The 21,963-nt window shown below is 34.7% G+C and overlaps 1 protein-coding gene across 1 annotated transcript in view; it reads right to left on the bottom strand.

Moving 5' to 3' along the window:
• The window catches only part of Olf413 (DBH like monooxygenase olf413), a 253,229-nt gene that overhangs the window by 215,098 nt on the left and 16,168 nt on the right, over nt 1-21,963 (bottom strand). The window contains exon 2 of the mRNA XM_070306135.1: nt 5,886-5,943. The gene's annotated coding sequence lies outside the window, so the exon portion shown is untranslated. The remainder of the gene's footprint in view (nt 1-5,885; nt 5,944-21,963) is intronic.

Raw genomic sequence — 21,963 nt, forward strand, 5'->3', positions numbered from 1 at the left:
TCGAAAATGTAAATGGACGGAAATTAATAAAAATAAATTTTCCCATGCTATCCGGCGAATTAAATATCTACACGCATACAGAATTTCTGTCGGCGAAATTGGCGACGTGTGCGAAATGCGAAGCATCAGTGCAAACATTTGATGGTTGGACGGAGTATGTTATACTCATCGAAACAATGAAAAAGTGAAAATATAAAATCTATGTCCCAAAATGTGCCTTTTTCGAATTGCATGTAACTCTATTTTGATAACAAAAATAATTTTTGATACTGTTTTATAATTGTAAAGTAGAAAAACAAACAAATGGTAGAATTAATATGAATCTTGCTACGGATTTTTGCAAGTATTTAATTTTAATACTTGAAAATCACGCATCATAAATTTTTTTTTAAATACCTTGGCTAAAATTATTTTGTTAATTAATTTTTCTTCTTTATTCCTTTACTGTCATAATCAATCAATAACATCAATTTTATTGGCGTTATTCTTTTGAGATTATTGTATTTTTGCTCTTTAAACAAAAATTAAAAATGGCTGCGAATCAAATAATAATAAATAATTGCTTCCATCGTTTTCAAGAGTACACAATAGCTTCAATACATAACGTTCATGGTTAGAGAGATATAATTTATACAATATTCACAATATTTTTTGATCCTTAAAATAAGCGTCAAACAGTGATGTATGCGTCAACAAACAATCTCTGCAATCGGCACCAATCGAGACCGCAGCAGAAATGTTGCGCGTTTTAATGAATTCGAGTATCATTTATCCGTTTCAGATTCGAAAATCAATTACAGAAGTGCGCGGCAACGTGTAACGAGCAAAAATATATTTTTCGTAATTTTTTAATACGCCCGCTCCCTCTCTGTCATTGCGATCTCGCCAAGTATTGCAACGATACAATATGCCGACAATTTAAATTGATTCGCACGTACGAGTGTTTTACGCCGCACAATATTGGATAAAAAAAAGAGAGAAATAAAATAAAACATGTTTTTTTTTTATATATATATATAAATAATCAGTTATAATTCGGCACGAGATCTTGAACAATTTTCTGAAATCAAATCTAATGCACACATGCAGTCATCTGGGTCAAGCACGTATAACAGCACGATCCCATAAAAGACATTGATTTATCCTTTATCACTCAATGCCACACCCATCGCCATTGAATTTCGCTTCATCGAAATTATATACCGTGATAAGATAAATTCGCGACCATTCATTTCCGAAGTATAAACTGCTGTATTATATGCAAAATAACGCAAATAATAGAAAAGTTTATAGTTGATTTGAGAACAAAAAAAAAAGCTTTTAATAAATATAATTTTATTTTGCGTATTGAGAATATTAAATATTTTAATATCGCGTTATCTTGAATAATACGTGTATGCGTGCACGTTCACTCATTCACTATGTTTATTAATTTATCAAATTGATTATTAATTATTTATCGGCAATAATTTCATGGTAAAATAATTTGTTAATAATATTAATAATGAGACTATGTGAAATTAGCCCCCGACATTGGAAAAAATTAAATTTCAATACATCATTTGATTGCACATTATTTACACGTGTTTGCCATTTTTAAATTTTTATTAGCACACATCTACAAAAATAGTAACCTAAAAGAAAAATTGAGTGAGCTAACTTCACAATTTTTTTTTTTTTAATAACTTTGTTATTAAAGATGTGCGAACAAAGATTCAAATTGGATGTTAATGTGCAAACACAAACGAAAATTTATCGGTTAGATTAATTAGAAATTAAATTTTAAAGAATTGTGAGAAGCTAGTGTAGTTAGCTCTCCTTTTTTTTATCCCCCACCCATTTTTCTACAGGTATGCCAAAACGGCAAACATATGCAAACAATATGCAATCAAATGACATATAGAAATTTACTTTTTTCAAATGTTGGGAGCTAACTTTATGTGGCTAAAAATGAGATGTGTTATGTAAATAAATTTTTTTTTGTTTCTATTCTATTAGAAAAATGTTTATTCTTGTAAAAAATGGTTATGCAAAGTAATAAATAATGATAAAATTTAAATTTAAATATAATACCGAATTATATATTTTAATAATATCTCAAATATATGGCATGATATCTATCGATAAAAAGCCATGAGCTGATTATAATGTTTTATTGTAGCCATATATATGAGCAGTTTAATATTAATTTTGTCAGATTTCAACGTTATAATTGCACAGAGATTAATATGTGCACAGATTACCAACGTGTAATGATAATGCAAATCATCAAAAAATTAAATTCGTTGCATACTTTAGAGCAATACTTTTGGCAATATTGCATACTTTTGGCAATATTCACATAATTTTGTAATAATTCCATTGATTCGCTAAAAATTCATATAAACTACCATATTTATAAAAGAGCTTCTTATGGCAGTTCATGAAACAATTATCGCGACATTCCATGCAATAAAATTATCTGCTTTCCATGGGGAAAATCTGATTATAAATCTAATTTGTAAATAATTTTACGATAGATATAAAATGATGGCGAGCAAAATAAATCAGAATAGCGCGATTAAGGATGTGGAAAATCACGAAATATTGATAATCAACATTACCTCATCGTACTCTTTCGCAGTTTTCCACCTCTCTTTCCATTGTGTACAATTCAGTTCGCTCGTAAATTGTTGTGCGATACAAACTGCAGTTTCTTGGGGTACGGAAATAACGTTCCAAACAATTAAAACATACCAAACACAATATATATAGTACCATATATATTAATGATCGAAAATCTATTTGACGAACGTTGATCCGCAAATGAAAATTAGTAATACTATTGTTTTTGTAACAAATACACACGCGCAACGTTAAATAAGCACAAAAAATACGCGATTAATTAAGCAACAATTCGATACGATATACCACAATATTTGTATACGATAAAGTCATCCTTTATGTGGAATCTGACTACTCTGTGTTGAATATAGTGTCTCTTCGCTACCGCGAACAATTCCACGGCATTCCCTTGGGAACACGCGAATGTTATATACATACATATATATATATATATATATATAGCGGCGTTTCCATAAATTTAACAATTCCCTATTCGTCGTTTCGCTGCCGTTGTAACCATAGAAACGAGACTTTCATCGGCTTTCATCAAATAAAAACTTAATGCATTTGTTTAAAAACGTTCGCATGAAGAGCATATTAATATCGATTGTTCCATTATCTGAAAACTTCTATTGCAAATAAACACATGTAATATTTAATAAAGTAAATGAAATTTTTGACAGTAAACGTGTTAATTTATATCAAAAAACATTAATATTTAAACAATCTCTATTTTAATTGCTACTAACTATCGAAAATAGTATAGCTAACTATCTTTGATGTCGATAATACTCGATCAAATTTCTAATCTAATTTCAGAATGTGTCTCGGGAGATATTTTTAATTTACACTGAGAGAGAATCCGAGTGCTTCAACTGGATGTAAAGCGGATTTCGATAGTACAACGAGAGACAGAAAGAGGAAAAGGGGAAAATGGGAGAGAAGGGAAGAGGATGGAGAGATGTGAGAGAGGAGCAGAAAAGTACAGATTCGAAACCATATGCGCGTGCTATACGGCGCACGTCCGAGCGATATCCGGGAATTCTTTTTATCCGCGTTGTAAACTTTTGTGTCTACCATCCGCGCGATTCAACTTCATCGGATAAACCGCTCTGCCATACGCGCAGCGTAGCGGTCTACGGGGACGAGTGAAGAATAGCATACGTTTCAATAAATTTCGCCCGGCGAGCCACCCACGAGCCACCACCTGCAACCCTGGGAAATCCATTAAAAACGAATCACTCGAATCAACGTAACGCGATTTCGGTGCTGATCCACCTCTGTAAAATATGCGAAATTGCGCCGCGATATTAGTTTATTCTTGCCTTCGTCGGCGGCATCGATGTTTCCTATTTCCATATTTTAAAGGAATCCATTCGTGCATTGCGGCGCGCGTTTCATCTCCTCTCGCTGTACCGTATGTCTCGTCTCTGCCGAAAAACACGCTTTAATGGAAGATCCATTTATTGGCCCAATTTACTTGATTCGATCCGCTCAATTATTTAAGCGACAGTTAAACTGAATCTGGTACCTTTTGGTTTGAACTATTTATACGTAATGTTTGAAAAAAAAAAAAAAAAAATATATATATATATATATATATATATATATTATTTATCAAGAATTTTGCGATTTTTTCTTAGTAGAAATTTAATCATACAACACATTTTCTTTCATATATTTTGAATCGTTATTCGCACGTGTAGCGTTTAACATAGAAGAGAAATGTATGGTCCCTTTAATGTAAAACTCGTCCAATTAACCAAGCCAGAATTCCAAGACTAGACATGAATAAACGCAGTTATACAGAACTGCGACCGAGGCAACCGTTCCTTCGATGCCGCCATCGCGCTCACAATTCGACTGTATTGGGCAAACTGTTATGCGGTGCAGAATCCAGTCGGTCCCATGGGAGGTGCGAGATGCAGCATGCGTTTCAATAAATTTCACTACCGTACCCCATCCTTTCAGCCCTCCATCCTCTACCCTCCCCCTCCCCTCCCCACCCTCTAGCCTCCTACATATCCGCGCGTCGTGCACTCGACTGTACTACAAATTAAACCGGCGTGTACTTTGCTCATCGAACAAAATTTCAACACTGGCTCGACTCGAAACTCGGCGCCGTGGGTGACGAAGCATCGCGTTAACACGATGGTACATACGAGCTCTCGTTGTAAGCGCCACGACTCGACGGCGGTAATCAAGAGAGGGTGGGATATAGATGATAAAGAATTGTGTATTTAGATTTTTGTTGAAACGCGCGCAACGACACGGACAACGCTTTCGCTGGTGTCCACCGCCTTCGATTGTACAAGCGAGCGGAGAGTTTTTTTTTCTTTTTTTTTTCACCGAGTGAGATTAATCCGTCCGCTAGCTTGGTGAAACAAATGTAATGGAGGACAGAACATTCTACATTGCTAATTGAATTGTGTTATGCAGAAGAGGCATCCAACAGGACAAAAGCTTGGACATTTCCCGCGAATGACGGAAGGCACTTTCAACTGTCCAGACATGGTGTGTGTTATCTCTTATTTTTTTCACTTTTTGAAAGCTATTCTCTTTCAGCATTACGTTATTCAATCGTCGAAGAAAAGATTCAATCATGTTTGATGTCAAAATTAACGTATGCTCCTCTCTAAATGCCTTACAAGAACTTTCTCTTGGTACAGTAAATATTTTATAATTTATCAGAGGGATTTATGCATACAAAGAAAACACACACCTGTAGAATGTTAAAAATATCTTAACTCTAAGAGAAATAAGAAATTTTAATTATTTTGTGATAAAAAATATATAGAAAATAAATTTATATATTTAATAGAAATGTTTCAGATTTGTCAAGTGCTGTTTTTAAAGAAAACATATGTATATAATAAATCTATATATTTGAAAATATAATTATATATATATATATAGTTGTAAAAATAATAAAGCATATAAATATGACTCAAATATTTATACGAAAAAATAAACATGAATTTTGCAATAAGGAAAATCTTTATTTAGTTATTGACAAACGCAATATCGTTTGGCAAAGTACTGCACATTAAATATTTCTCTTCATATATAAATACCGCAAACGTGTATTTGTAATCCCGAAATATTACTACGAGCTTTGAATGATGTTAATCCAGCCCGGTATTTGCAAATATACACATTATACATATGCAATTAAATGTACCGCAACACAAATACATACACAAAAGCCTATTCGCGAATATAAAAGCAATTATTTTGAAAATTCCAAAAGAACAAGGGCATGCATATATTGTATTACTCACCTTTGAATATCCTCCGCGAATAATAAGAAAATCTTCAAAGAAGCGTACGCACTCGTATCTGTAAATTTAAATAAAAAGTGTTATTACTTTATATCTGTTTATATTCAATAGAAAAATTAATATATATTATTCTTACTTATATTTAAAAAAATATTTTCTTTTGCTAAAAAAAAAAAAAATATATGGTTATCCATTAAATATCTATAAAAATTACTATCTATTAAATATGTAAGAAAATATAGATAAGATTCACACATTTTTTATTTAGAGAATTAATTTCTTTCTTCATAAATACATAATTTGTTTAATCAGTCCATCTACATGGAATCTTTTCTAATAAATTTTAACTTTTACATATCATTGTAATTAATTCTTAAATTCTATTAAAGTAGAATTTCTGCAACATTTTATCTATATTCTATATTTTTTATTATGCATAGAATATACGCATATACATATATATATATATATATATATATATATATAGAGAGAGAGAGAGAGAGAGAGAGCAAATAACTCATTAATATGTATTATAGCTTGGATAAATTTTCGAGACGCTCATATGAAATTTATGAACAAAATATCCGCGCGCATCATAAAATTGAATACACGGAGCAATTTATAACATTTCACGTAAAATGTATTAAAAACATTTATTTAAAAAATACATCTTTTTCGTGTCCCGCGCAGCAAGAATTACAGTAATAATGCCCGCTTGAAATAAAATTGATATCTTTACCAGTAACGTGACCAAAATACAATAATTTTACCTTGATCATATTTAAAAATTATTTATAAATGAAAATATATTACATGTATCAAATATATTATATGTTGATATAATTGATAGAATTTAAGCTTTCGTGAAGAATTCTTGATATATATTTCAAAGGATTTTAGCGATTAAATGTAAAAGATAAAGATTTGAAAAGAGAGATATCAAAAGTGCGCTATTTTTGGCATCAACGAACGAAGCCATTATTAACCTAGAACCGTAAAATTTATCAAATATTTAATATGGTTAATAGTAAGTGATTTGTACTAATTTTCAAACTTAAAAATTGGATATAATTTTGTGTTTCGCACTCGACTTATCAAGCTTCCCCTCATTTAATCGAGCGCGATGAAAATCTCGATTTATCCGGCTCGACAGCGGGGTAAAACCACTCGTATTACTATTCGGGATTGTCCGAATGGTGATAAAAGACTGACAGAAGCGAGGTGTGACGGCGGCGAGTAAATAAATATTCGCCCATTCGTTTGGAGAGCTCCCTCCGGCTGCGATGAGAGGTTGGCTCTCTCTTTTTCTCTCTATCTCTCTCTCACATACACACACACACACACACACGCGTATACTCGCATTGTTTTCGTAACGTGTGCGCGAATGCCTAAATCTTTCGGGCATTGCTTCGAAAATTTTCCCAGCAACAAACATTGCGACGCGTTCGTTTACGGAACGTGCCGTGCACGCTCTTCAAATATCGGATACCGTCGAACGCGCCTGACGCGGTCTATAATCCTAATGGATGACATTCCACTCCACGAATTTCCCTCAAGATCCGATGCGGTCGGTGATTTATTGTCTCGCGTGTGTATCTCTCTTTTTTTTTCTCCTCGAAAGAACGAGTTCGGCAGCGTCGCGAGGATCTTTGTTCTCTGAACGTCCCCGGGGGGTAGAGAAACTCGTCCTCTCCGGACTCCTTCCTTAAAGCTATCCCGTCTCCAGACGGCGAACGAGCCCGCCCGTTCTCTTTCTCTCTCTCCGAGGAATATCCTAATTTATTCCAGTAACCGCCTCCACACACACTAGGGAAAGAATCGGAAGATCTAAAGGACTTCTTTTTCGCACGCCGCATAAAGTACCGAATCGTTTTATTAGCTGAATATGCAAGTCATATAGCGACACGATCAACAATAATAAGATAAAGAGACATAAATAGATAAAAAAATATATTCTTATAAAAGATACCTACAGAGATGAACTACACAAATTTATTTAAAATTTTTTGCATACATTAGCAGCATTCTCGGTTGCATACATGGTAATTAAATTAATTATAAATTTTATTAATGTATTCCATCATTATTACATCATTATCATTTTAGAGCAACGGATACATTTTTTTAAATTCAAAAATATTATATACAGAAAAGTTGAAATATTAAAATTTACAGGATAAGCCAACAAAGTTTTCGGAAAACTGCTAATTGTGCTCGAGAGAGCAGTATGAAATCTCGCGTATCTCTAGGGAACGCAATGATGTCATATATGCGATTCATACATATAACTACGTTCAATAGAGTAGAAAAAAATGTATTCCCTTTAAGAAAAAAGCTGCAGAACACAATCGCAGAAGTTAAAGAGACGCTCGGGAAAAGAAAAACGATAGTGGATTAAGCGCGGAATGAACGCGCGCGAACGATGGAATTATTAAAGCAGACGCGAGGGGTATTGCTGCAATAAATTATACAGAAGGCACCGTGGACGCGCGCCCGGAACGAGGTAGAGACGAAGCATGTGAGCCCCTCCGGGAGATGTAAAATAATACACGCGCCGTATTTCCTTTATGCGATGCGTCGCGGTCTCTGCCTCAGCATTTCGCCGACTAGCGGATTTTAGCGTCGCCGCAACACGGCCGTCGTAATTTCGTTTTCGGCGAGACAAGTGAATTATCCGACTATCTGTGTGTATTATCCAAACGAGTATATATACAACGCAACAACAATCACGCTTTCTCTCTTTCTCCTCTCACCAGATTTATTCATTCTAGCGCCCAACACCTCATCATATTATTTCACGTGATCTTAATTCTTTGGATATTAAAAAGAATTTTGAAATTATATAGACATATATCACAACATATATAAAATAGTCTTCCAATCGTATCCCAATTGTATACCAATCTGATATAAAAAATTTCCATGATCTTTTTATGCATTAAAATATGAAACGTGAAAACAATATGAAAATACTACATCTTTCTACTTAGTATCTGCTTATAAAATATTATTTGCATTTTTAATTTATTGTCAATAATTACTGTTTAATTCTTCATTTCATTTCTAATAGTACCTTTCCAATATCTCTAATGATTACTCTGTTCCTTTATATAGTTTAAAATTTTAAAAAAATATATATATATAGATGACACGCAAGCCTCTCATAAATCTGAATCTAAATCCCGGACTGCGCCCGGATTGCGTCCGCGTTGATTCAATATCTCTTCGTCACTCGCATCCATCGAGAATGGATGCTGCGGGCGCGGATTATTTTGAAGCGTTTTGGTGTTTGTCCGTGTTTAGAGGATGAAATGCAGGATAACAAAGAATCCCTTTTTTAATCGGTACACCAAACTATATCACGCTGTTAACTTGAGTATGTAGAAATGAGACTTCTTTAATGTAATCGCTAATTATATCAGCGAGAAATGAAACAACAAACGATATTATGCATGCAACAATGTGGGATATTTTTATCATATCTGATTCTAAGAAGAAAAAAAATATATATATAGAAAATATTATATAAATTTGATCGAATAAATGTTACCACGCTTCTTAAATACGCGACATTGCGCGAGTTTCATTTTTGCTGTAAGCATTGTTGCAATAATAATATTTTAATGCTTTATATATAACACATGTCAAAATCTCAATTTGCGTATTTTGAATTCGATGCATCTATCTTATATCGGTGTATAAAAAAATTTACGATTTCTTTATTATATAAAGTATAATATTTGTTTTGGAATATAATAATAAATACTTCGTCCCTTTGCATAATTTTACATTTGTTGACATAGAGTAAATAAAGTTATTATTAAAGCCTGGAACATGAATGCCTTCAAAGCTCCGAATGTCACGATCAGCTTTATCGATCTCAAGAATGTCTCCAAGTGTGACGTCAAGGGCGATAATCATCGTGCCACCCAAATCGTCTACCTGCTAACGCCAAATTTAACTTGTAAATCCGGAAAGTGTCGCGAGTAAACTGGCAAAGGAAAAAGAGAGAGAGAGAGAGAGAGAGAGAGATAGAGGGAAGGAGTGTCCCGGAAGATATTATCATGGAAACGTAAGGCGAGATTCGTTTTCAATGAGACATCATAGAAATAAGATATCTCCTGTTTAGAAATGATATTCAACGTCGATCTCGGTGAACACAATCGTCGCGATTACAAAGGCCTAGGCGCGAGGGAAAATACACACGCGGGATCACTTCGGATCCTATTCCAGTCCCCCGGGTACGATCGAGCGTTCTTTGCTGCCCTCCCGATTTTCTACCTGCGACGAAGGGTCAAAGAAAAAGGGCGACGATGCCTTCGCTTTCTTTTCCTTTACCGTTCGAATATCGGACCTGCCCAAAATATTGACAGTAAGAGAAATCTTCGAACACGAATTGCCAAGGTACACGAAAAAATATGTCCCGGGTTCTCGCGGAAAAGCAACAGTTACGAGCTAGCACGGCTACGTGAAGCAATCTCCCTCGACGAGTTTATGCGCGATATAATCTCATGAGAATCGCGAAATTTCGACCTCCACCTCGTAAGGAAACCGTTGCTCGCGGAAAAATTCAGACGACGTCGCGGATTTCTCGGATCGTAGATTTTTTTTTCGACGAACGTCCGTACGGTTTTATGCAAAGCCAAATATCGCCTGCATCTGAAATAGCGAAGTGACGCATCTAAGATGCAGGAATGAGAAAAGCTACTTGAAAGTCCGAGGAAACTCTTGGAAATTCGTCCATGCTGTATCTCCGGAATAGAATAGCCTGGTAAAATAAACTTGCAAAGACTCGTTTAGCCCTTTCTTTGAAAAAATACGTCGCTTCGATGAAATGATGACGTTGGTTAGAAATCACGCGTTTTCACAATATTATGCGAAGTGAGCTAGCGAATAATCAACTAAATATATACTTGTTATACAATAACGTAAGGGCCATTAAATAAAATATAAAATTGAAGCTAATTTTAGTTAATTAAATTATGCGCATGTTTGAAGCTGTGATTTAAACTATATATTTAATAGATTTTACGGTTTCCAAAATATTAATAATATATTTTTTCATAAAGTTATTGGAATAATTCAAAACAATATGATTTGATCTCTATAAGTAAAATCTTCCAAAGATCCACGCAATACAAAAAAGAAAATTAATTATATATATATATATATAATTTATTAATATTATTAGTCACTTCATCGGAGAGAGAGAGAGAGAGAGAGAGAGAGAGAGAGAGAGAGATAAATTAATCTTTTTACCATCAAGACAAGGATAAAAAGAATAATAAAATTATTTCGCAATAATAATAAATAATTACATGAAATTTATCATTTTTCCGTAATCAAACAGATGACACTATAGTTACTAAAAATAAAAAAACGCAGAAGGCGTTTATTAAATATAGAAAAATATTAAAAAAAAATAGGACAGGCTGTCGGTTTGCTTCGCCACAGATGGAATGCTGGCATTTTTCTCGAGAAAAAAAGAGACCAGTCACGCTTGCTTACGAGCCAGCAGGATAAACACGCAAACCAATTTTCCGGGAGGAGCCCACCCTTCATCATTGTTCTTGATATAATCTCGCGCAAATCATATTGTCCCGCCACCGACGACTTATTACAACTGTCAGCGGAAATTTGCTGACGCACGAGGTTTAATTCGCCGCCTTTAGTTTTGGAAGGGTTGATAAAACATTGCGCGCGCATTGGAGTAGTATCGAAATATTAAACTATCGGCAGTATTCCACCGTCACTACTGTTACCAACGGTATCAAAACCACCACCACAACCACCATTACTGTCGGCCTCGGTTTCACGCACGCAAGCATAATAGAGCGATACCATTGGAAATCACGATCGGGCAAATGGCATTTAAGGGCGCTGGAAAATGTATGAATTATGAATCCGGTTAGGAGGGGTGTGTTTTTGCCGGTTCTAATATATATAAAGGGACGCGCGACGCGCGGAAAACTTTTCGTCTCGATAGACTTGTTCGGAAAAACGCGTTAAAAGACGTCGATGGATTGCAGATGCTCCAGAGCAAAGAGAAAATGTTCTTCCTGGAAAGAAGTTTGGATAGCGCGAGGATAGTTCAAGAATAAATAAGGATCTTCAATCGAATTGTAAAAAAGGATAAAGCCCAAAAGATACTCGAACCATTGTCAATTTTACAAGGGAATGAATACATCATACTGGAACTTGCAACCAGTTGCTCTCGAATTGAAACCGTATTTGCGATTGAACATCACTTTTCCTTCTTTTACAAAAAAATATTGTTATAAAATAGAGATTACCCTAATGCATTAATTTACATGCATTTATTTTCTGAAAATAAATAAAATGTATTTTTCGTACAATAACATTTAAAATTACTGATATAAGATTTTCTGTGTGGAAATTCAATATGTTATTATTAAATAATAATTTATTTTTCATTATATCATCTATGTTTCAAAAATTTTTATAAAAGTTCTTTTGTAAATTTAAAAAAATAATAATATGAAAACATCAGTGATAAAAGAATATATAGATTTATATTTGATAAGCTTTTCATTTTCACCCATTATACGAAATTTCTCCTTCGTACAGAAATAATCAAACAAGAAACATCAGATAGAGAGGCATTAATACCTACAATACGAACCGTGAAATAATCTCGCCTGTGTTATTGAAACTCAAAATTCAAACCCATATTAAGTTAGCCCCTCCACCAACGCCAAATTAAATCAAATACATCAAATAATTTAGTGCTAATTATGTGCTAATTAGTTGCCGTAGTCCGAATTTTGTTGCTCAAACCGTTTAGCAGGAATTTACATTCAAAGTGGGGGGTGCTAGCTTGACATTAAGCCAGCCCCCCCCATAGTGAAAAAAATATATATAAAGCTCGAATCAAAAAATAAAATACACTAGAATTTGTTGCTATTTTGTTGCTCTAAAATAACATAAGAATATTTTTTAAAAAGTATATAATTTAATTAATACCACTATATACTCAGTCTCGCCGCGCCGTACCATTCACTTGCGCGAAGTAAAAGTAAATAAAAAAATGTATTGCTCGCATGTACTAAAATAATTTGGTACTAAAATAATCTGTGGACAATATACTGTCGAAATATATGAGAAACTGAATTTGTTGCTCGTCTTAAAGTATTAAAAATCGATACTTTGTCGCCGCGGACCCTATACGACGCGCTCTTATATTATATAAATTAACTAAAAGAATTTGTTGCTCGCATGTTTTTGGTATTAAAATAATCTGTGGACAATATACTATCGAAATATATAAGAAACTGAATTTGTTGCTCCTCTTGCTTTTTTAAGAATGACGCGTTAAAGATATATGTTAAGATTACAGAGTGATCAGAGTTAAATAAAATGTAATTGTATTAATGATGATTTCGAATGCTAATAAAATAGTAAAATTAATGCGCTCAACGATTATAATTATGAAATCATCAGTAATCATCAATGACGAATAATAGAAATAATCAAGGCAAAGATAATATGGTCAGTTATAATTCTAAATATTTATACATGAGCTATAAATCATTAATTTTTAAACCCCCCCCCCCCGATTTTTCAATACTATTGTTTCCATAAACTAAAAATTATATTGACAATTTTAAATGTTTAATAATAAATTCTACTGACCGACCGATGCACCGCCCTTGCATGTCTCACTTCTTTCCGCATCTGGTCATCACGAGATCCTTTCCGTTTCCGGTTGCTCCCTTCGCTTCAAATTGAGACGAGACAGTCTATCAATTTGTCCACTCATGCATAATCACTATTCTCATAATCACTATTTCACTCGTAGTCCAAAATCCGCCATATGCAATGACGCGGTAAAATTATTTCCATGCCGATTATAAACATGAAAGAACATATAATCGCGTATTAATAAATGGACGGAGACGATTTTCCGTGATTCTAATCGACATTCCCGATACTCACGACATCCACTTTATACACGGGATAAACTTGTGATGGATAAAAAATGGGCGAGAAATACGGAAAGAATATTTCAATCTCGCACGCTAATGCAATACGACGGTTACTGTAACGGTTACGGAAAATTTAGGCAGGTTGAGTAGTAGTAGATGGGGAGGGGGGGACGCGTCGTCGAATATCCGTTCCAGGAAAAGGAGCGAGCGCGTCTCTTCCGAGAAATAAACCGTACGCGAAGAATCCTGCGCGAGATAAATCAAACTAGCTCGAGCGACGCTCTTTTGCGATCTCGATTTATGAAATTGTGAATATAACTCTGAAAAAAGGATTACATTTGAAAACAATATTAAAGAATATTAAAGCAGAAACGTGTGGAACGCGACGCGCTTATATTTTCAACGCAATATTATTATATACGACAGCGAGTAAATTATTTCAGCGCCTAAAAATATGTTAAATAATGTATTCATCGATCGTTGTATCGTATTATAAAGTCGATATATCAAAACTACAAATTACTCTCGATTCGGATATTTCGAATATTCGTTCGGATGCGAAATTCATTTTCGATAGATAAAAGATGCGTGGGAAAAATCTTGTCGTTTGCGAGTATATATATATCGAAAGATGCCTTAATCACGATTACACGGGTTAATATATTACACTCGGATAATCGCCTGTTATTCGATACAAGACCCCCCCGACACTCGTTCGTACGCGGATCTCACTTTCGACGGATAAAAAGACGCGAGAAACACGGAGCGCGACCGTAATTCGTCTTGAGACTCGCGCTTGTGGGAAGAGACTGACACGATTACGGAAAATTTAGGCTGGACGGGTAGGCGAGGAGAGGGGAGGACCGCGTCGCCGAACGTCTCGGTACGGAAGCGTTCAAAAAAGTTGGATGTAAACATTCAGATATAAACAAAGAAGCGCGGCTCGAGAGAAAGAGAGAGAGAGAGCTTATATTACAAAATCTCGATCAATTTTCATGGCGAAACGATAATACAACGAGAATAATCGTTGAATAGAATGTGTAAGATTCAAGGAGGAATATATCTGAAAAGCAGCTCACACACCACATATGAACATTCCTAATAAAACATTCTTATTTAAGAGAAAAAAAAAATGTGTTCGGTTAGTCGACTAATTTTACACGTCGGGTTTAATAATATTCATGGTTGTAAAATTGACCAATCACGGTCATTCGATTCTTGATTGGTGATTGGTTAGTTTTAAAACTATGGATGTTACTGAAATCCAATTAAGGATGACATGTCAACGTTAATCAATGTCTCTGAAATGCCGCGAGAAACCACGAGTACCAACAGCTAAATGAGAAATTTTACAATTGGTGAAGCTTCGCGTCGCGTTTTTCACACGTTTCGTATTTCAATATACTTTAATATTCTTTTAAAATATATGATTCTTCTTCAATTATATGTATAATTTCGCCAGAAAATAATCGCGAGATTGCAAAAGTATCGCTCGAGCTTCGTTATCTTATCCTTGTTCGTATCGCGAAGGTTTTTTGGCGCACGATTTTTTTCTCGCAAAAAACTCGCTCGCTCCTGTTCTTGGAAGAGATATTCGACGACATTCCTCTCCCCTCCCCCCACCTATCCGTCCAGCCTAAATTTTCCGTAACGCTCTTCACACAAGCGCGATTATCGAGACGTATTATTTGTTGCTATTTTGTTGCTCTAAAATAACATAAAAATATTTTTAAAAAAGTATATTATTTAATTAATACTACTATATACTCAGTCTCGCCGCGCCGTACCATTCACTTGCGCGAAGTAAAAGTAAATAAAAAAATGTATTGCTCGCATGTATTTGGTACTAAAATAATCTGTGGACGATGTACTATCGAAATATATAAGAAACTGAATTTGTTGCTCGTCTTAAAGTATCAAAAATCGATACTTTGTCGCCGCGAACCCTATACGACGCGCTCTTATATTATATAAATTAACTAAAAGAATTTGTTGCTCTCATGTTTTTGGTACTAAAATAATCTGTGGACGATGTACTATCGAAATATATGAGAAACTGAATTTGTTGCTCGTCTTAAAGTATTAAAAATCGATACTTTACAAAGTATCGATTTTTAATACTTTAAGACGAGCAACAAATTCAGTTTCTCATATATTTCGATAGTACATCGTCCACAGATTATTTTAATACCAAAAACATGCGAGCAACAAATTCTTTTAGTTAATTTATATATTAGGAAAGCGCGTGATATAGGGTCCGCGGCGACAAAGTATCGATTTTTAATACTTTAAGACGAGCAACAAATTCAGTTTCTTATATATTTCGATAGTACATCGTCCACAGATTATTTTAGTACCCAAAACATGCGAGCAACAAATTCTTTTAGTTAATTTATATAATATAAGAGCGCGTCGTATAGGGTCCGCGGCGACAAAGTATCGATTTTTAATACTTTAAGACGAGCAACAAATTCAGTTTCTCATATATTTCGACAGTATATTGTCCACAGATTATTTTAGTACCCAAAACATGCGAGCAACAAATTCTTTTAGTTAATTTATATAATATAAGAGCGCGTCGTATAGGGTCCGCGGCGACAAAGTATCGATTTTTAATACTTTAAGACGAGCAACAAATTCAGTTTCTCATATATTTCGATAGTATATTGTCCACAGATTATTTTAGTACCAAATACATGCGAGCGATACATTTTTTTATTTACTTTTACTTCGTGCAAGTGAATGGTACGGCGCGGCGAGACTGAGTATATAGTGGTATTAATTAAATAATATACTTTTTTAAAAATATTTTTATGTTATTTTAGAGCAACAAAAAAGCAACAAATTCTAGTGTATTTTATTTTTTGATTCGAGCTTTATATATATTTTTTTCACTATGGGGGGGGCTGGCTTAATGTCAAGCTAGCACCCCCCACTTTGAATGTAAATTCCTGCTAAACGGTTTGAGCAACAAAATTCGGACTACGGCAACTAATTAGCACATAATTAGCACTAAATTATTTGATGTATTTGATTTAATTTGGCGTTGGTGGAGGGGCTAACTTAATATGAGTAAAATTCAAACTAATGGTTGTAACCGCGATGACTAATGATAATTATAAAGTTTGTAAGTACATCATAAAATGCGATTGCATGCGCATTTTTTGAACCAACTAAGCGCATGTGCTTTCAGTTTAATCGTTTGACAATTTTATCGATAGAAATTATATTCCAATAAAAATGAACTTATTATTAGATAATACGACAATGTGCCTCCTAATAATCGCTATTTTTAATAAAATATATATGTATATGTATGTATTTGCAAGCATACCATACATACGCGCGTAGTTTTATGCGTATTTATTATTACGAGACTATCAATATACCTTTAAGTGATCTAAAGTAAGAAAAATATTACATAAGCAAAATATCAGAAACAAAATCTTTCTTGATTTAAAATTCAAACTAAAATAAAATAAAAAAAGAAACAGATTTAAATGTTATATTTAAAGTTCTCTTATATTTAAAGAGAATATAACTAGAATATAAGCAATATATTATATAATATGAAAAAATTGAACTTGCAATTTCGAAGTTAAATATAATAATAAAAATATATATATACAGCATTCATAAAACGATGCGACGATAAATTACGCTCTAATCGTACATAGCGTAAAAAAGCGCGGACTAAAAGATCATTACTTATTTTTGTCGCACTCCATTCACGAGCCACATTTATTGCGATTTTCGTGTTCGACGTAATTAATTCGTGACAATCGGGACGTTTTTCTCCGACAAGTTTTTCTCACGAGTATTCACTTTTGCGAGCCCATCTGCGGTGCATTCGAAGCGCGCTCTAAAGGCGCGCTCGCTCCGATAACGATCCTCATTAAATTTATGTACTCGCAATAAATAATAAACCGGCGCGCCGCGGCGCTCCCCCGAGTGTACATTAAATCGACGATACGTGTACCATTCGACATTATACGCAGCGGGGCGGAGGTGCAAAGTTCTCATTACTTTCCTGGTCCGGCGCGCCCCACGCGCACCGGGGCCGGCCATCGCCATTATTTATCACCGCAATGGTGGTTGGCCAAGCTCCTTCTTGCAAGCGAGGGAGAGAGAAAGATAGAATGGGGTTGCTCAGGGGTTGACGCTAAATTTAAGCAACCTCATTTTTTATCGCTCGCGCATAGAGAAAGATTCTCTCTTGGCCCGTTGAGTCCGTAGACTCGGTGACGACTTCCTCTCACGAATGAAAGACAGACAAGAGAGTGGTTCGACTCCCTTTTTCCTCCGAAAAAAATAACCCTGTTTGCTTTGCCACTTTGCATTGACAAGTATATCACTTCGTGCTAATGTATCGCCGGACGTCCCTTTTCTCTCGAAGCTCCTTTCGAAGTCAAAAGAAGATTTTTAAGAAATTGACGTGGGAACAAAAATGTAAGGTAAAAAGATCACCGAGTTCACAACAATTACATTCAAAAATAAACAAGAAAAAAAAAAGAGAATTCTTTATATTATTTTATATCACTATATCAAATTTTTATTATTTTCAAGAATTTATATTATTTCTTTTATATAATTTTATTTCAATTAAACTGATGCTCTCTAAAGTAATTTAATATGACAACAACATTGAAACCTGTCGAAATGCGTAGACAATTCTGATGGAGTTCCACATTCGTATCATATTCGCAGCAATTTTTTTTTTTTTTTCGCATGACCCTTCGGAGGCCAGTCACGCTTCGTAGATCTCTTTCCCGCGACACCGTTTATTACGGCTAGCTAAATTTCGTCGTGGACGCGCAGTCTCGCCTAACAGGCGCCGACGAATTTAAGGAAAGCCATTTTTTACGGCACGCATAGAGGGAACTATAGTTTTGGTCTAGCGAGCATTCTATCGAAGACACCCTCCCGCGGGGCTCGGCAAATCCCGATAAAGTGTTTGGGAATTCTCGCAGGAAGTGCACTTTTCGAACAACTTCTCGCTTGACATGTTCGCCGTAGACGATCGCGCCAGCCGGTCATATTTCATATATCTATCGCGATATTGGGGTCAGAGGGGCCGCGCGAAAAAAAGCCATCGACTTTTAATGCACGTATCGTGTCGATCTTTTTTTTTTTTTTTTTTTTCCTGCGGCACGTGAATTTCCTGCATACCGATTCACAGAAAAAAAAAACGTTTCCCCGTGCAATATAGTTTTTTTCTTCATATTCACTTAATCAAATACAGCAAAGTCTGTATATAGTCTTATTATGTAATTTTCACTTGTTTATCATTATTATATTTAAATTATTATGTATACGATTCTCTCATATTTTTAATATCGCACAATCCATATTATATCCAAAACCCATATAACTATAATAATTATGAAAATGCGAACAATAGCAGACGAATATTACTCCTTGTGTTCGCAGCTGGTTGTTAGGGCACAATTAACATTTCGATTCGCGCTGCAAATTTACTCGGGCAAAATCATTGAAGCGCGCGCCGAGAACGCATTTAACCCTCTCCTCGTTCGAATGTTCGGCAAAAGCGGAAACCGAGCGTGCGGTTATTGATTTCGTTTCGCCAGCGCGAGGGCGTTCTGCCACGGAAGTGTAATAATTTCGATAGACATTTCAGCGGAATTTACAAGTACTTCGAGGAAAAAAAAATACAAAGCCCTCGATGACTCTTCATTTGATTGGAAAGCCTCGTAATCTGGAAATGGACACGCGCTCGCTCCCGTTCTTGTTCGTTTCATCGATATTTATCGAATTTTGTGTCCCCATCAGCGCGGTTAGTTATCGAATAATGCTGCGATCCGATTAATCGAAACGATCCCGCCTAATTATCGACGGCCGTTTATTAATCCGCGCCTAATTCTTACGTTCATTATCGGGCTTTTGTCGAGATTAATGTGAGGCTGCGAAATGACATCTTGCTCCTTAATTCGCGCAGGAGGCCCCAACGTTCTGTATATGCTCGCCTTCTCAATTATTATAATTCAAGTCCCGCGTGTAACACGCGCGCAATATATCGTTCTTGTTACCTCGACGATCCTCCACAGCGGTGTCTCTATGCCGTATTTCGCTCCTGCTTGGCATAAACATTTGCAGTCACCCCTATATGCCGTTCATGAAGGATACAGGATGTCCCAAGAGGGATATGCCAGACCTTGATAGTGTATTATCCCAACGATTTTCACCGAGAAAAGGTCATGTAAAGGTTTGTTTTGGAATATTGACTAAATTATCAACGTGGGAGAAACCCGACCAAAAATTTATACATCATTTTAATATAAAATATTCGATTCTATAATAATAATTTCCCTTACTACAACGTGATAAAGCATCACTAAATTAGAGAAAATACTCGTAGCAATTTCAAGCATTTTTCGCTATAGGTATATTGATACAAGCGGCTCTTTTTAAATATTTTCTTAAAATCGAGAGATTAAAACATTATTAACGAATGATCAAAAAGAGATTGCTGTTATTTTGAGAATACACTAATTAAATAATAACCGCTAATTCCTAGTAATATTTGTATCTTATATTGAAAATTGGTTTATGATATTAAGAGCAAAATTAAGTATTAAAAAAAAAATTCAACTTTTTCTCCTGGAACATCCTGTATAAATGCATAAAAATATTGTCATGTAGAACATATAAGAGTAAAAAATTGACTGTACATATATCTATATACCAACGCTGCTACGCGCAAGGAGAAAGGGATTAATGCAGTGGCAAATTATAAATCATCTTAACGAGCTTTTGATTACTCACGCCTTTTGCATAAAAAGCGCGCATAAAAGTATCACCATCGATCGAAATGGCACGAACATTTCGCTTATCCGTCTTATCCGCGATGTGTGTTACTTTTCGCCCCATACAAAATTGCACGATAGTCGAATAATTTCTAGCACGCTATATAGACACAACGTTAGCAGATACAACATATATATCTACTATTCAAACTGTTGAACAATTATAGCAAAACTTTCATAGAATAAACGTTATTTGTATCGATCGTTCTTTATATAAAAAAATAGTGCTGAGAGTTTTTAAAATTTTTTCTACATCACATTCTCTTTTTATAAAAATATTATATATTTCTTTTATTTTTGATGTTGTAATTATGTGATATAAGTAAACAATCGTGTATAAGTAATACCATCATAAAGAAATGGTAAGTACAAATCAAAATGATACATAAATAAAAAATACTAATACAACCAATGTTCTTATATCAATAAATATCGATATCAAAGTCGAATAAAAATTCTGCGGTTGTCGAATCGTTTAAATCACCATATTCAGCGTAAAAGTTCGAAAAACATTCTGACTAGAGCAACTAGACTGCCGACAGGCGCGATAAATGACGACAAAGAACGAACTCGCCAACGACACTTCATTTATCGATAACGTAACCACGTTTTTAAAAAGCAGAGGGATGAGAATGAGCGAGCGCGTACGCCCCACTTTTCATTGACAGTATTATTGCGCGCAAGGAGTCGTTAGCTTCTTTGAAGAAACGCTCTTTGAAAAGTCAGGAGACTGACTGTTAGTCGTCGACCGCGTAACGAGTAAAATTGGATTCAATCCGACATGTGGGGCGCGGTTGGTCCATTTACTTTCCTTGCGGCGCGCCCGCGAGAAACCGCGATGAAACGAGGGAAAAAAAGGGTTTTATATTAAACGACTCGTGATAGAAATAAAACTTGAATTGTGATCAAGCTTTAATGAATCCGCAAACGCAAAAAAAAAAAAAAAAAAAATATAATTCATTTCAAATCAATATGTAAAACGAATCGAGATGTTAAAATGATGTTTTGTTAAAGATGACAAATAATATTTTTGCACAGAATGTGTTTTTCGTATACATCGTTTTAGCTAGCTATTAAAATTTTTGTATATCGATAATCTAAATCACACCAAGGATATTGATGTCATATCTCATATTCATTCTGATTATTTTTATTATTATTATCCGATACTAAAAACGTGAAGTGCCATTAACAAATCTATTATTTTGTTATATTTTTTTTTTAAATAATAGAATATTTTTTATAAGAATATTTTTTGTTTGCAGAGATTATTTTAGCATTATAAATAGAATAAAATATAACTTTAGT

The sequence above is a fragment of the Polyergus mexicanus genome, unplaced genomic scaffold (assembly GCF_030449975.1).
Source record: "Polyergus mexicanus isolate NDT 795.1 unplaced genomic scaffold, iyPolMexi1.0 SCAF_13, whole genome shotgun sequence".
Classification (NCBI taxonomy): Eukaryota; Metazoa; Arthropoda; class Insecta; order Hymenoptera; family Formicidae; genus Polyergus; species Polyergus mexicanus.